This window comes from Balaenoptera acutorostrata, chromosome 9 (assembly GCF_949987535.1).
Source record: "Balaenoptera acutorostrata chromosome 9, mBalAcu1.1, whole genome shotgun sequence".
NCBI classification, from domain to species: Eukaryota; Metazoa; Chordata; class Mammalia; order Artiodactyla; family Balaenopteridae; genus Balaenoptera; species Balaenoptera acutorostrata.
The window spans coordinates 100398989-100412180 of NC_080072.1; positions in this window are offsets into that span (position 1 = coordinate 100398989).

The following is a 13192-nucleotide window of genomic DNA, read 5'->3' on the forward strand; positions in this document are numbered from 1 at the left end:
TTCTGAAAGGTTTATGAAACTTAGAGAATTTACAGTGATTGAGTGCCCACAACATGAGCTAGCTGGATCGATTATTTAGCAAGCAAATGCACTATCAAAAAAACGGGTCCAGCCACAAGAAGAAGTCCCAGAGAACTTGGAAGCTTTCATGCAATCCAATATTTATAAACTAACAGCTCAAGGACAAAACCGTTCCTATGCCGTGCCACCTACTGAAAGTAAAAGACTCAAATATTCTTGACTGTCACTTTTTTTTCTTTTAGAAATTGTGCTCTTTGGGATACATTCTAACCTGCTACAGCAGTCAGTGACATTTAGCTGCAATACCTATAAAGCCTAATGTTTGCTTCGGGGAGAGGAGGGGGACGGGTATCTGCCTTCTAGGAGGAGTGTGAGGGGAAGGTTCTGGGTCTTCAGACACGAGTTATGATGGATTAACTTACATTTCCAACTTCCTTCTTCCTCTCTCTTCAGAGAAGTTCTGAGCAGGAATCTTTCTGCCTTGGGCCAGAATAGCTTGGCAGCAGCGACTAAAGAGTTGATTGATTAATTGGTCAACTGATTCCCACCTTTGTTTCAGAAAACAAAGACTTGGAGGAGCAGAGGGTCTGAAATGGGAAAAAATAAAACATAGGCATTAGGGAAGGGAGGCTAGGGATCAAGCCCATTTACAGTCCCTGTTCCTAGGGCCTGTGATTTTTTTTTGTTGTTGTTCATTCAAAATGTCTTTTTGATTTAGCCCTTGCTCTGTTCCCGCTGTAGCCAGGTCATTTTGCCACACGGGTGTATGTCTAAAACCCCGCGAGAATTGCCTCGTGCTCTCCCATCTGCCACGCACGCGGCTACCCATCCGGTTTTCCGAAAACACTACACTCATCGCAGCATTTGCCTGCCCGAGAGCCTGCGATGACTTTACGGTTACTGCTGTACCGAGATTAAACTCTGCTTAGTGTCGGAGATGTTCATGATTTAGCCAGCCAGCCTTATTTCCCTCTGCTGCCTGCCATGAACCTGCTTCTCCAGGAGGGTTTAGCCTCCTCCCCGTCTTCCTCACCTGGCATCCAGGTCCTGCCTCAACCTTTGCTTCTACGTCCGTCATCTGAAATGCACCTGGTCCTCCTCTCTGTCTAACTGTATCCTGCTCCTCTTCTCCAGCTCACCCTTGTCATTTCCTGCAACCACTAGTTACTGTTCCCTTGGCCTAACCCTTCCTGCAGTCATGGTTTTCCCTTGTACCCCGCTCCAGGGCCCGCTCTGTACACTGCAGGGTGTCACATTTTGGGAGGGCTCCACCATGAGTGTGAAAGGAGTAGCTACAGTTTATTAGTACGAACTATGGGGTTAGGTGCTGCACCCTTTCTGTACGCTACCCCTAATCTTCACAAGCACCCCGAGAGCTAAGTGGTTCTCCCCTTTTTAAATAGATGAGGCAACTGAAGCTAGTGGTGATTATGATGTTCCCAGTGGAATAGCCAGAATTCAAGGCAAGGTCCGTCTTCCACCAAAGCCTGTCTTTATCACTCCACTGTGGAAAGGACACCCCACTGTTTTTAAAAGTGTTTACAATCAAATAGCGAAGACAAATACATGAATATCACTTTTCTACCTTTCTCCCTTACTAAACTGCAGTTACTTACACTGGACTAAGGGCCAGAACTTTGCATGTCATTTAAGGTGTTTGACCCTGGGAGTGGTTTGGACGTAGCTGAACATAAAAAAAGATGAATTCAGCAACTGAGTTACACTGAGTTGTGTAGAGTAGAAATGGGAGTGTTAGGAAGCAGAGAGATGAGTGGAAGCTGCTGTAATATCCAACAGGAAGCTCCAATTTGGTTAAGTGACAGAATGGGGGGAAAATGGTATAGTTAAGATAGAATTTACAGATGTTGGCATGTAAGTTAATATACAACATATAGGAGAGGGAGGAGCTTTTAAAAAAAAAACAGTTTTGCAAACTTATGGTCACCAAAAGGGAAAGGGGGAGGAATAAATTAGGAGGTTGGGACTAACCTATACACACTACTATACATAAAATAGATAACCAACAAGGACCTACTATATAGCACAGTGAACTATACTCAATATTTTGTAATAACCTATAAGGGAAAAGAATCTGGCTGAATCACTGTGCTATATACCTGAAACTAACATGATATTGTAAATCAACTATGCCTCAATTTTAAGGAAAAGAAAAAAGGGACTTCCCTGGCAGTCTAGCGGTGAAGACTTCCACTGCAGGGGAATCGCTGGTCAGGGAACTAAGATCCTGCATGCCATGCAGTGCAGCCAAAAAATAAAATAAAATAAAAAATGTAAAAAGTAAAAAAGAAAAAAAAAAAAAACACATAGAAAAAGACTGTTTCGTGGACCTAAGAGATTGGTATTGCCCTTAACAGAAGTCGGGAATCATGGAGGAGAGATAGACTTTGAGGGGAGAATTAGTTTAACTTGGCCATGTTGAGTTTTAGGCAGCAGTATATCAACTTGGGAATGTCCACCAAGAAGCTGCAAATACAGTCCCGGAGCTGAATTGAGTTGAGTCATACATGTGAGTTGTCCCAGCTGGATTAAGGACAGGAGCTTTGTGTTCATAAATTTTAAGAGTTGAAAGTACTGCATCCGCCAACTGATGAATGGATAAACAAAATGTGCATATCAATACAATGGAATGTTCTTTAGCCACAAAAAGAAATGAAGTACTGACACATCTACAACATGATGGACTTGAAAACATTACACTAAGTGAAGAAACCAGTTACAAAGGACCATATATTGTATGATTCATTTATATGAAATGTCTAGAATAAGTAAGTCCACAGACACCGAAAGTAGATTACTGGTTGTCAGAGGCTGGGGAGAGGAGAGACATTGCTAAGGGTATGGAGTGGTTAAAATATTCTAGAACTTTTCGTGGTGATGAAAATGTTCTGGGATTAGATAGTGGTGATAGTTACACAACAATGCAAATATACTAAAAACCATTGAATTGTACACTTTAAAAGGGTGAATTTTATGGCATGTGAATTATACCTTTTAAAAAATGGAAGAAAAAAGTACCTCGGAGATCACCTACTCTGTCCCCACACCGAGGGATTCAATGCTTTCATCCATCCTCTACTTACACTGGAGATGCTTAAATATCTCCTGTCATGGGGAACTTACTCTCTCACACAGTAACTCATTCCATGTTTTTGGACCTCTAACTGGTGTATGTGGCATAGTGGATACAGAACACGGACTTTGGACATCAGACAGTCTTGGCTTTGCCACTTACTAACTTGCATGACATTGGGCAAGTTAGTTAACTTCACTAAGGCTCAATTTCATCATCTGCAAAATGGGGAAAATAATAGTACCTGCCTCACAGGGTTGCACTGGGGAAATGAAACAATGCATGTAAAGCGCAGAGTCGGTACTCTCTAAGTGGTAACACTTAGTTTTTTGTTATCGCCTGCTCTTTCAACAGCACCGAATACCTAGTAAGGGCCCAATTACTACCCTTAATGATTTGGCGGTCCAATAGCCCCAAAAGTCTAGAGCACCAAGTTGAGGAACACAGGACAATGACATTATGGGAACAAGCTGTGAAGATGGTTTTTTTTGGTTTTGTTTTTTAAGACTCTTGATAGGCTCTACTGATGCGTTTACTGTCAATGAGGTCAATTTGCCAACAGTTTTGTTTTTCCCTTCACGAGGCACCTGCACAATGTGGCAAGGGACCCGAGGTGCTTTGGGATCTCGACAGCGGTATGGTGACCAGGCAAGATGCCGGGGAGCTTGCATTAAATTCTCCCCCAAAGATCCAATAACACTAAGAGGGTTGACAGTAGTCTTATTTAGCATAAGGCAGCTGACCCAAACCTTCCTAATATCCCAACGCTCTTTGGTAATTAAAAGACATGCACAGAAAGATAGTTGGTAAAGTGTGTGAAAGCAACAAGGAGTTGTTTCCTAGATTCTTGTCCTAACCTCAGCCTTCTTATCCTTGTTTTGGCGAAGGTTAGACAAGTACTCTGAAATGATGGGGCACCAAATCCTAGACAGGAGACAATTTATGCAGGTTCCATCATCCAGAATATTTGGTAACCTTTTACAAGCCGTTTGTCATATTACGTGTCTAGTGCAATCCTGGTGTTAGCTGAAGATGTCTGGGTAATCTCCTGTATTGCTTCATAAAATACTGTAATAAACCCAGTAGTAGCTGCCTTCAAGAGCTTTGCACCAAGGGAGCGTCGACTCCCACCTCTCATTCCCTCTGCTTCCTACTCCCCACCCCCTACCTCATTACCCCCTGCTGGGTAACTGGAACAGCAGCCAGTGTTACTTTCAGAGGAAGAAAAGAACCTAAATCTCCCTGCCAGCTTTTTTTTTTAAGATTTCTTTTTTTTTTTTTAATTTTATTGGAGTATGTTGATTTACAAGGTTGTGTTAGTTTCAGGTGTACAGCAAAGGGAATCAGTTATACATATATATATATATCCACTCTTTTTTTAGATTCTTTTCTCATACAGGTCATTACAGAGTATTGAGTAGAGTTCCCTGTGCTATACAGTAGGACCTTATTAGTTGTCTATTTTATATGTAGTAGTGTCCTTGCCTGCTTCTTAAAGTGGTTTGTTTGTTTCCAGATGTCAGGAGTGTGAAGTATTGCCCCTAATCAATGTTTTAACCTTCTTGTTCATATTTATTTCAGCTGTGTTGAATATACTCTATTAAACTGAACTCCATGGATGGGAGAGTAAATCTGAATTTCTCTCTGTTCTCTGGAGACATCATAATATTTCCTATTATCGGAGGTTATCGTTTTGCTAGGATATTAATGAGCAGTTTCCCTGCTGGAGTTATCATTGCTTCTTCCTTCCTTCAGCCCCCAAACAGTTTTCCATGAATTAACATGGAAACCAAGCTTAATTTCTTGAGTCATCTCCTCTGGTTTTGAATCTCTTTCTCCGTTTCACGCCTCTGTAGATAATTTGACGCTCCCATCTGTCCATTTCCTCTGACCCTGCTACTGATAATGTGATTAAACCCTCTACTCTGTTGCTTTTCATTTACTTCTCAATTATTTCTGATCATGTGTGCTGTATTTTCTTTATTTGGATCCAAGGTATAATTAGGGAAGAGAGCTGAACAAAAGAGGCTGGTTTTTCTTTCTCTCTCCTGGCAGTGAGTGAAAAATGCTGTCTAGCACGTCCGGTGGGATACCAACTGGTGTGTGTCTTTTGTAACAGCCTAGGGATGTACGCAGATCCAGATGTGTGATGGCAGCTTGTTTACCTTACTTGGTGCTTAATGAGATGTTCAGATATTGTTACTTTGAAGCACTGTTTCTATTTTTATTATCTAACATTTATTAAATGTCAACCATATGGTCAGTAAAACACAAAGAATAGCATAGTTCTGTCTGGATTAAGAACCTAGAGTGCATGTGAGTTTAGTTTTAGCCCTAATGACCAAAAAAAAAAAAAAAAAGGTATAGTGGACAATGCATATCATCCTAGGGGATGTTTTCCAAATATGTTCTATTAAATTAATAAACATTAGACCCTGCCCCTGGGGGAGATATATGTAAAACAAGGCACAAAATAAGAGAGAGAAATAAAATACAGTGGGAACTTACTTTAAAAGTAAGATTGATTTAAGAGTAAGATTTAACTTTTGCTCTTATTTCAAGTGATAGGTTGAATTTTCCAGCTATTTTGGTTTCACCTCGTTTTTCATTCCACAAAGAACAGTTTGATCTTTTCATTTGGCCCAAGGCAAAATTGGTGGCTTGGCTCTGTTAACAAGGAGAAAGCCTGGAACTTTAAGGAGCAGGAGTTTGGACTGTAGATCCCTTAACCAAGAAGTGGCATAGCTTTGCCAGTTACACTCTCTATGCCACAGGTTCTATATGTATTACATGAGGAGGGCAGAGTTAAAATATAACCATAATAGAAGGGGAATTTTCTGGTTTAAAATCAGAAAATACAGCTTGGGGGCTCATGATTTACTACTAAACAGGTTACTTTCCTAACTTTGAAATGAAGATAACACAACATCGTCACAAGGGCTGAGATGAGGAACCCATGTGATGGTGGCCATGAAAACACTTTGTAAACTGGGAAGTGCTGTACAAACATTAATTGTCATGAGATGGACTAGGCACCTACCTGATGACAGAATTGAAGAGTATTTATCCTGAGAACTCTTACTATCCATTTGCATAGGTTTACCTGTAAGAAATGTATCCAAACGTATTTACTCCTGCATTCAGATTTCTTTTGCTTTTAATGAGGAAGGTGCAGGGGCAGCAGTGTTGCGAAGAGGAGTGGAATCAATGGGGTTGACTCTCTGGACCTCTCAGGGGTGAGGGAGCTCCTGGAAGGCAGGGACCATGTGTGTCCCCCGCCTCTGGGACAGGGCCTGGTGCCTAGTAGTAGCCACTAAGCAACTGTTCACCAAACCCAGCTGAAGATTGAAAACACATCCTGAGCAGTAACTTCTATTCTTTAATAACCTCTCTCACGCCTGCCCCCAACTACCGCTTTATGCAACTACTCCATAAACCAGATCCCTAGAGCACTATGGAAAAGTAAAAATCTTGTACTTGGGAGTTGGGTCAGGGAAGACTTGCTTCCTGTTTTGGTTATTAAATGTCTTTCTGTATAGGCAATTTTGCTTGGATCTACTTGTTTCTTCTTGTGGTGGGTTTTTTTTTTCAATTTACTTTCTTTATTCCTCTTTCCTCACCAAATTTTTATGTCAATCATAATCACCTCTACAGTGCGCCTAATTAATTAGCATTTGAAAAGCAGTGCATCCACCAGACTGGGGGAAGGGTGACTTGGGGTCAATTTGTATGCTGAAGAACAAGGTATTATTGTGTGTGCCAAGCTTAACCCAAGTGCTTGAAAATGCATGAAGAAAACCATCCTTCCGCTAGCAGGAGCTACAGTCTGATTTGGAGCCTTAAAAGCAGTAGATATATTGAGATACTTTTTCCTTTTACTCCACTCACTGTTTCCATTCCTGCATCTGTATGCATGTGTGTGTGTTATAAGAAGTCATTTTAAAAACAAGCACGATGTTCATCTATTCAGATTGGCCTTATTTTGGAACTATCTTCCTTTCATGTAAATAGATTCCCTTTTTTGAACAAGGTTGTTAATGCTGTTTACCTAGTAACACTTGAGTGTGTCAATAATATCACTTTTGTCAAGAGAACATTTAAGTAATTACTGCATTTTCTAGTATTAAGTGTCTTCACTGCATTTAAAGAAAAGTGTCCATGCATCTAAAGAGAAAGGCCTAAATACATGAGGCATGTTTTTACCTTCAACAATAAGTATTACATGTCTTCAAAGATTGAAATTTCCTTTTAGCCTTTGGCCAAGGAGACAGACTAAGAACCCAAGAATTTAGAGATGGAAGGTAGCTCATTCAACCTCCTAATCCAATGTTGGAATACCTTCTACGGCAATCCTAGCACATGGCCATCCATCTGCTTGTATACTTCCAATGCTGGGGAGCTCATTATTGCCTGAGTCAACTCATAAATTCTTTCTTATTTGAGCTAAAATCAGCCTGTAACTTCTGTCCATTGGTTCTGGTTATGGAGCAACGTAGGAAAGCTCTTAAGTACTTGAAGACAGCTGCAACATCTTCCTTTAGTCTTTTCCAAATTAAGATAACTAGAGTCTTTTAAATTAAGACTTTTGCCTGGAATCTGGAAGAACAAGAATGGAAATGATCGTTATACCATGCAATACCCAACACAATACTTTTGTTGCAATTGCAGGTAGCAGGTAGGCATCTCTTCTGGTATTTCAAACTTGGGCAGAGCCCACTCTGTAGTACAGTTCCTGAATGCAACCCATGCCTCGTTTAGCTAGGAGCCGTGAGAAATCTGTCCTGGGTGAATAGAAATCCTGCTATCTTCTTCCTGTTGCTATTCGGAATTCCTTGAGATGGCACAAGCTCCTAAAAATTGCTTTGAGATAAAATTTAAAGGTTTTCCTTTAGAAGGGAAAATGCAATGCACCAGAATGTAAACTTTTTGAAAGTAGAAACCCTGTTCAATTTTTCTTTCTGTCCCCTATAGTGCCTAATATCCTACCTGGCAGATAGAAGCTGCTGGATGAATTGTTGTTCTACTGAGCTGAAAAAGAGAACTGGTCAACATTAAGTTGAAATATATATGTATTTGGGAGATATATATATGTAATGTATGTGAAATACATATGTATTCATATATATATAGAGAGAGAGAGACATATATACACATACATATGCACACACATTTTTTTTTAACCTTTATAATATCCCAAAGTCATTTTATAATAATTAATAGGAAGACTTAATGCCACTGTTCAGACAAAACGGTTCTCTGGATAAACTGTAAATCCCAAACACGTGGGGTAACGTGAAAAGTGTCATCTTATTTTTACATCCCGAGGTCGTTGCCTGAAGAAAGCAGACCCTTTTCTATGAACCTTCCATTGCTAAAGTGATCCTGCTTTGCTCCCAGATAGAATATCGCCATCCTATCCCTCACCTTCCTGCCTCTTCCTCCTGTTCAATTGTGTCGCTTCTTCAGCTGCTCTCGGTACTGGAGCCTGAGAAGGAAAACAATGAGAGGGTGAGCAAAAATGCAACTTCTTTAGTCCTTGCTTAACATTTTACCCAATTTGACTTAAATGAGTTTAACCCCTTCTCACAATGACCTTTGACCAGCATCCTTCAAGCAGCATGCTCCCTCGCCCTCACCCCGCAGCCAGAGGCCCCAGGTTTTAACCCAGGTTTGCTACTTCCTTACTGAGTGATATATACCTATCACATGGTATGATGGAAGCCAGGAGATCATAGAGGAAAGGTGGATGTGGAAAGTCCATCACAAGCAAAATGCTGCTTTTACACAGCATAGAAGCCTTACTATCTTGGGACTGGTTACAAGCCTTTACTAGTGCAGGTGAATCCAGTCCCTCTTTCCCACCAAGGTGCAGCCTCCAGCCACAGCGTAGGTCCGTAGACGATCCGGGCTGAGAATTCTGGGTGTGGACCCAAGCCAGTGTGTGCTGAGGCCCTCAGTCCCAGCTCCGGAATTGCCATGAATCACATACCCCTGCAGTCTGCTCCCCACCTACACCCAGTCAGCCAACCTAGACTATGACCATGTAACTGAATTAACTGTATGTGAAATAGCATACAGAAGATACCTGATGTCAGAACGGACCACAGCTGTTAGAAGGAGAATGTTCTACCTCTCCCATATCTTTCACTTGACTGTGAACTCCTAGAGGCCAAGCCCTGGATTTGTCTCTCTCTCTCTTTTTAAATAAATTTATTTATTTTATTTTTATTTATTTTGGGCTGCGTTGGGTCTTCGCTGCTGCGCGCGGCTTTCTCTAGTTGCGGCGAGTGGGGGCTACTCTTCATTGTGGTGCACGGGCTTCTTATTGCGGTGGCTTCTCTTGTTGTGGAGCACAGTCTCTAGGTGCGTGGGCTTCAGTAGTTGTGGCGTGTGGGTTCTAGAGCGCAGGCTCAGTACTTGTGGCGTTTGGGCTTAGTTGCTCCGCGGCATGTGGGATCTTCCCGGACCAGAGATCCGGGAATTCCTTATCCAGGGGAACCCATGTCCCCTGCACTGGCAGGCGGATTCTTAACCACTGTGCCACCAGGGAAGCCCTGGGTTTGTCTCTTTTCTTGTTTTCTATTTTGTCTCCAGTGCCTGCACATAATAGGCACCAACGATTTCTTGAAGAAGAAGTAATTGCCATGGTGGCTTATCTCCTCTGCTGGGTGGTAAATGGAAACCAAGATACATGGTGGGATGAGTTAGGTTCTCCCATTAGGGATAAGAGCAGGGCTGCAGGTTGTATTCTGGTCAGGGATGATCCAAGGTTTCATTTTAATTTCAATGTGAGCAGTATTCTTTATGCCTAGACTAATAAAATGGAGACAAGAGGCATTGGGGGAAGGGAACTGCGTGATAATGTAGTTGTCAAGTGGAGGTGGGGCTTTTTAACATTAGACGGAGTCTTTGCAGCCAGCTAGGCTGAGCGACCTGCTGCTAGGAGGCTACAGAAGTCTAAACTCACATTCGTGTATATTTGCTCTTTGCCAATACTTGGCCACAATGTCATTAGGCAAAACCACGGCTTGTCTCATCCTTCAAGGCATGAGTAAAAATCAAAGTCAAAGAACAGTTCTCTTTCTAATTTCAATTCTGCTCCTAAACTGGTTCTGTTAGACACCATCCTTTTGGAAGGAACCATTCATCCCCAAACAGGTGGCAAGAAGAACACAGAGAATCATTTTCATTTAATCCGGAGTTTGAGTGTAGTACTCCGGCGGGATTGCTGCATTTTAATACTGTGTGGCAAGAAGGCTATTCAATCAGGTTCTTGCTTCCTTCAGCCTCATTCCCTCAAACGTGAACTCCAGCTTTAGCTAAGGTTTGTAAAGGCTTCAATTTAGCGGGGACGAACGCTTCATATTGCCAGTTGGGTCATTTCATCTGATTCGTTTGGTCCAACCACAGAAGCCAACTTGATTTGCCAGACTTGTAGACCCACTAACTCTTACTTCATGGCCGTTCATTCACTGAACACATTTACTCGCCTCTACCATCCCAGGCATTGTGCTGTTAATACAGCAACATGTCACCATGAACTTGTGATGAGCCTTCAAAGGGATCTTTGGAAAAGAGATGGTAGGTAAACTTAAGATCAAGTATTCTTTGTGAATATACCTGAGGCAAATACAAAGAAGAAGAAGAGAAAAATAAATCCAGGAGACCAAATTCATAGTCTCTTAGTGAAAGCAGACATGAAACAAGTGAGTAGCCATAAGCTCTAATAAGCACAAGCAAAGTCTAGAGAAGAGAGTGATTAATTCTGTAGGGAAGGGACCAGATGGCAGGTCAGGAGAAACTTCCAGGAGGAAGAGATTCCTACACTGAGTTGGGAAAAGTAAATATGACCTTGTCTATCTGTGTGTGAGGGTTGCGGGGTGGGAGTGGGGGGATGGGTTCCAGGCGGAAGTCAATGTGTTAAAGGCAAAGAGGCATAAACTAGGAGGACCAGAGGACTAAGTGTAAGCGTTTGGTATTGATGGAGGGTGAGAGGGGTGGTGGTGGAAGACGGAGGGACAGGAGAAGTGAGCAGAGCTTTTAGACTGTGCCAGGCAGTTTGGGACTCAGTTTTACCTTAGGGGCCATCTGGGGTCGAAAGGGTTTTAAGCCAGGGCGTGAAGTAGCTTAAACGGCAGCCATTTGTGGACGTGTTGCAGGGAGCTGGTCTAAAGGCAGAGAGGTCAGTTAGAAGACTGTTGCAATAGTTTCTAAGAGACAGTGACATGAGGATGGCATGTGCCCCTAAGCAAGTGAGGACAAATCACCCAGTCACCGTGTGCCTGAGTTGGCCCTACTTATGCAATGGGTTCATTATGAACTTGTGATGAACCTTCAAATGGACCTTTGGAAAAGACAGGTTGGTAAATTTAAGATCAAGCATTCTTCGAGGATATACCTGAAGAAAATACAAAGAAGGAAGTCGCTAACATAAATCCAGAAGAACAAACTCCTTCCTGTGGGCTCCAGCCACCAAAGAACTCAAACCCACTAGATTTAACCATGATGCCCTAGCACCCGGGACCCTGTCTGTCTAGCCCAGCCCAGCAGCTGGCTGTGGCAGATGCTTCAGACGAGAGGTTCTTGGGGAGGGACCGCCATTTCCAACCCTTCTGCTATTTCATTCAAGGCTGCAGCCTCCGAGGTAGTTCAGCTGGGCCGGCCTCATTCCCCTCCGATCCAGCCCAGCTGTGGGATCCAAAATTTATCTGGACCAACCTCCCTGACCCCATCCCCATCCCTAGTCGAGTTGGGAACTTAGCTTGCCTGGAATTAAGTTTTGATTGACAAGTGGCACTGACTTTCAGGAGTAAAGAAAGTGCACAGAGAGCAGTGATCACTCAGAAGAACTCCGAGGTCAGTAGCAGAAGGAAGAGACAGCAAGGTGGATGCGGGACAAGCAGGGTGGGGCTGGAGGCTGGCTTCTCTGGCACTGCTGCCCACCATCTGACTGCTAGTGGGCCCCTTGCTTCTAGGGTCAGAGGCCTTAAGGAAGGGAAAGAAAGTCAGAATCATCCTGGCAGGAAGGGGAGAAACTGGGGTCCTCGTTAGGCCACAGCCGAGGCTACCTCCAGACCCGTCGGCAATCCCTCTGATCTCGCCGACAGCTCCTTCCCACCCCGCCCCCCCCACCTGGGTTATCAGGAGGCAAAGGAATAAAATGAAGTGTTTCATATAGATGGTATTTTTCTTTCCAAACACTTAAGCCTCTATGGTCTCGCTGATCTTGCATCTTTCCGGGAAAAAGGGCCCAGGACGCAGGCTTGGCCTTTCAGAGTTTGAAGTAACTTCAGAGATTATTCAGTCTGCTTCCCTCGCATCTAGGGATGTGGACACTGAAGGGGAGAGATGTGAAGTAGCTTGCCGGGGGTCCCAGGGGTGCCCCTCACTCCTCCCATCTGCTTGTCCCACGCTGCTGTTTGTCCTCTTTGCAAATGAGGCCCCGTGTGAGGAAACAGAGCTGGAATTAGTTCTGTGTAGCCTATTCACCCCAGGTGTGGCTGCCTTAAGGGGGATCTTACACTTTAGCCGGCTCCCTTATCTGTGAAATGAGGTTAGTGTCACCTTCACACCTACCTTGCAAAGTTGATGTGAAGGTTACTGGAGACCACACTTGTGTGAGTGCTGTAGTCCTAGCACCCAGTAGGGGTACGTGGTGTTTTCCCTAGTGAGCTTTCACCGAGCCCACTGTGCGGAGGTGGCATGGAAAACCAGCACTCTTGTGACCCATGTTCCTCCCTGCAGCCTGGGTGGCAGAGAAGTGGGAAGAGCAGGGTGGTTAGCTTTCCCTGGGGAACGCAGCAGCATCGAATATTCTCTAGTCCAGATGTCAGCCTTTCATGCCCAAGACCAAACCAAGGATGTCTGGGAACAAACACTTCACTGAGAATTTGACTAGGTTGTGGGTAGGCAGAGAGTTGCGTGAGGCGGCCCAAGACGTTGACGATGGGAGGGCTCTGTGATCAGTTTGGTGTTTGCCCCAGACAGAGACCCTGCGGGTGGGAAAGGAGGAACTCACGTCTGAGGAGGTCACGTGTCCTTGGACCTCCCTCCTCAAGATCCCCGATTCCCCAGCTCCTC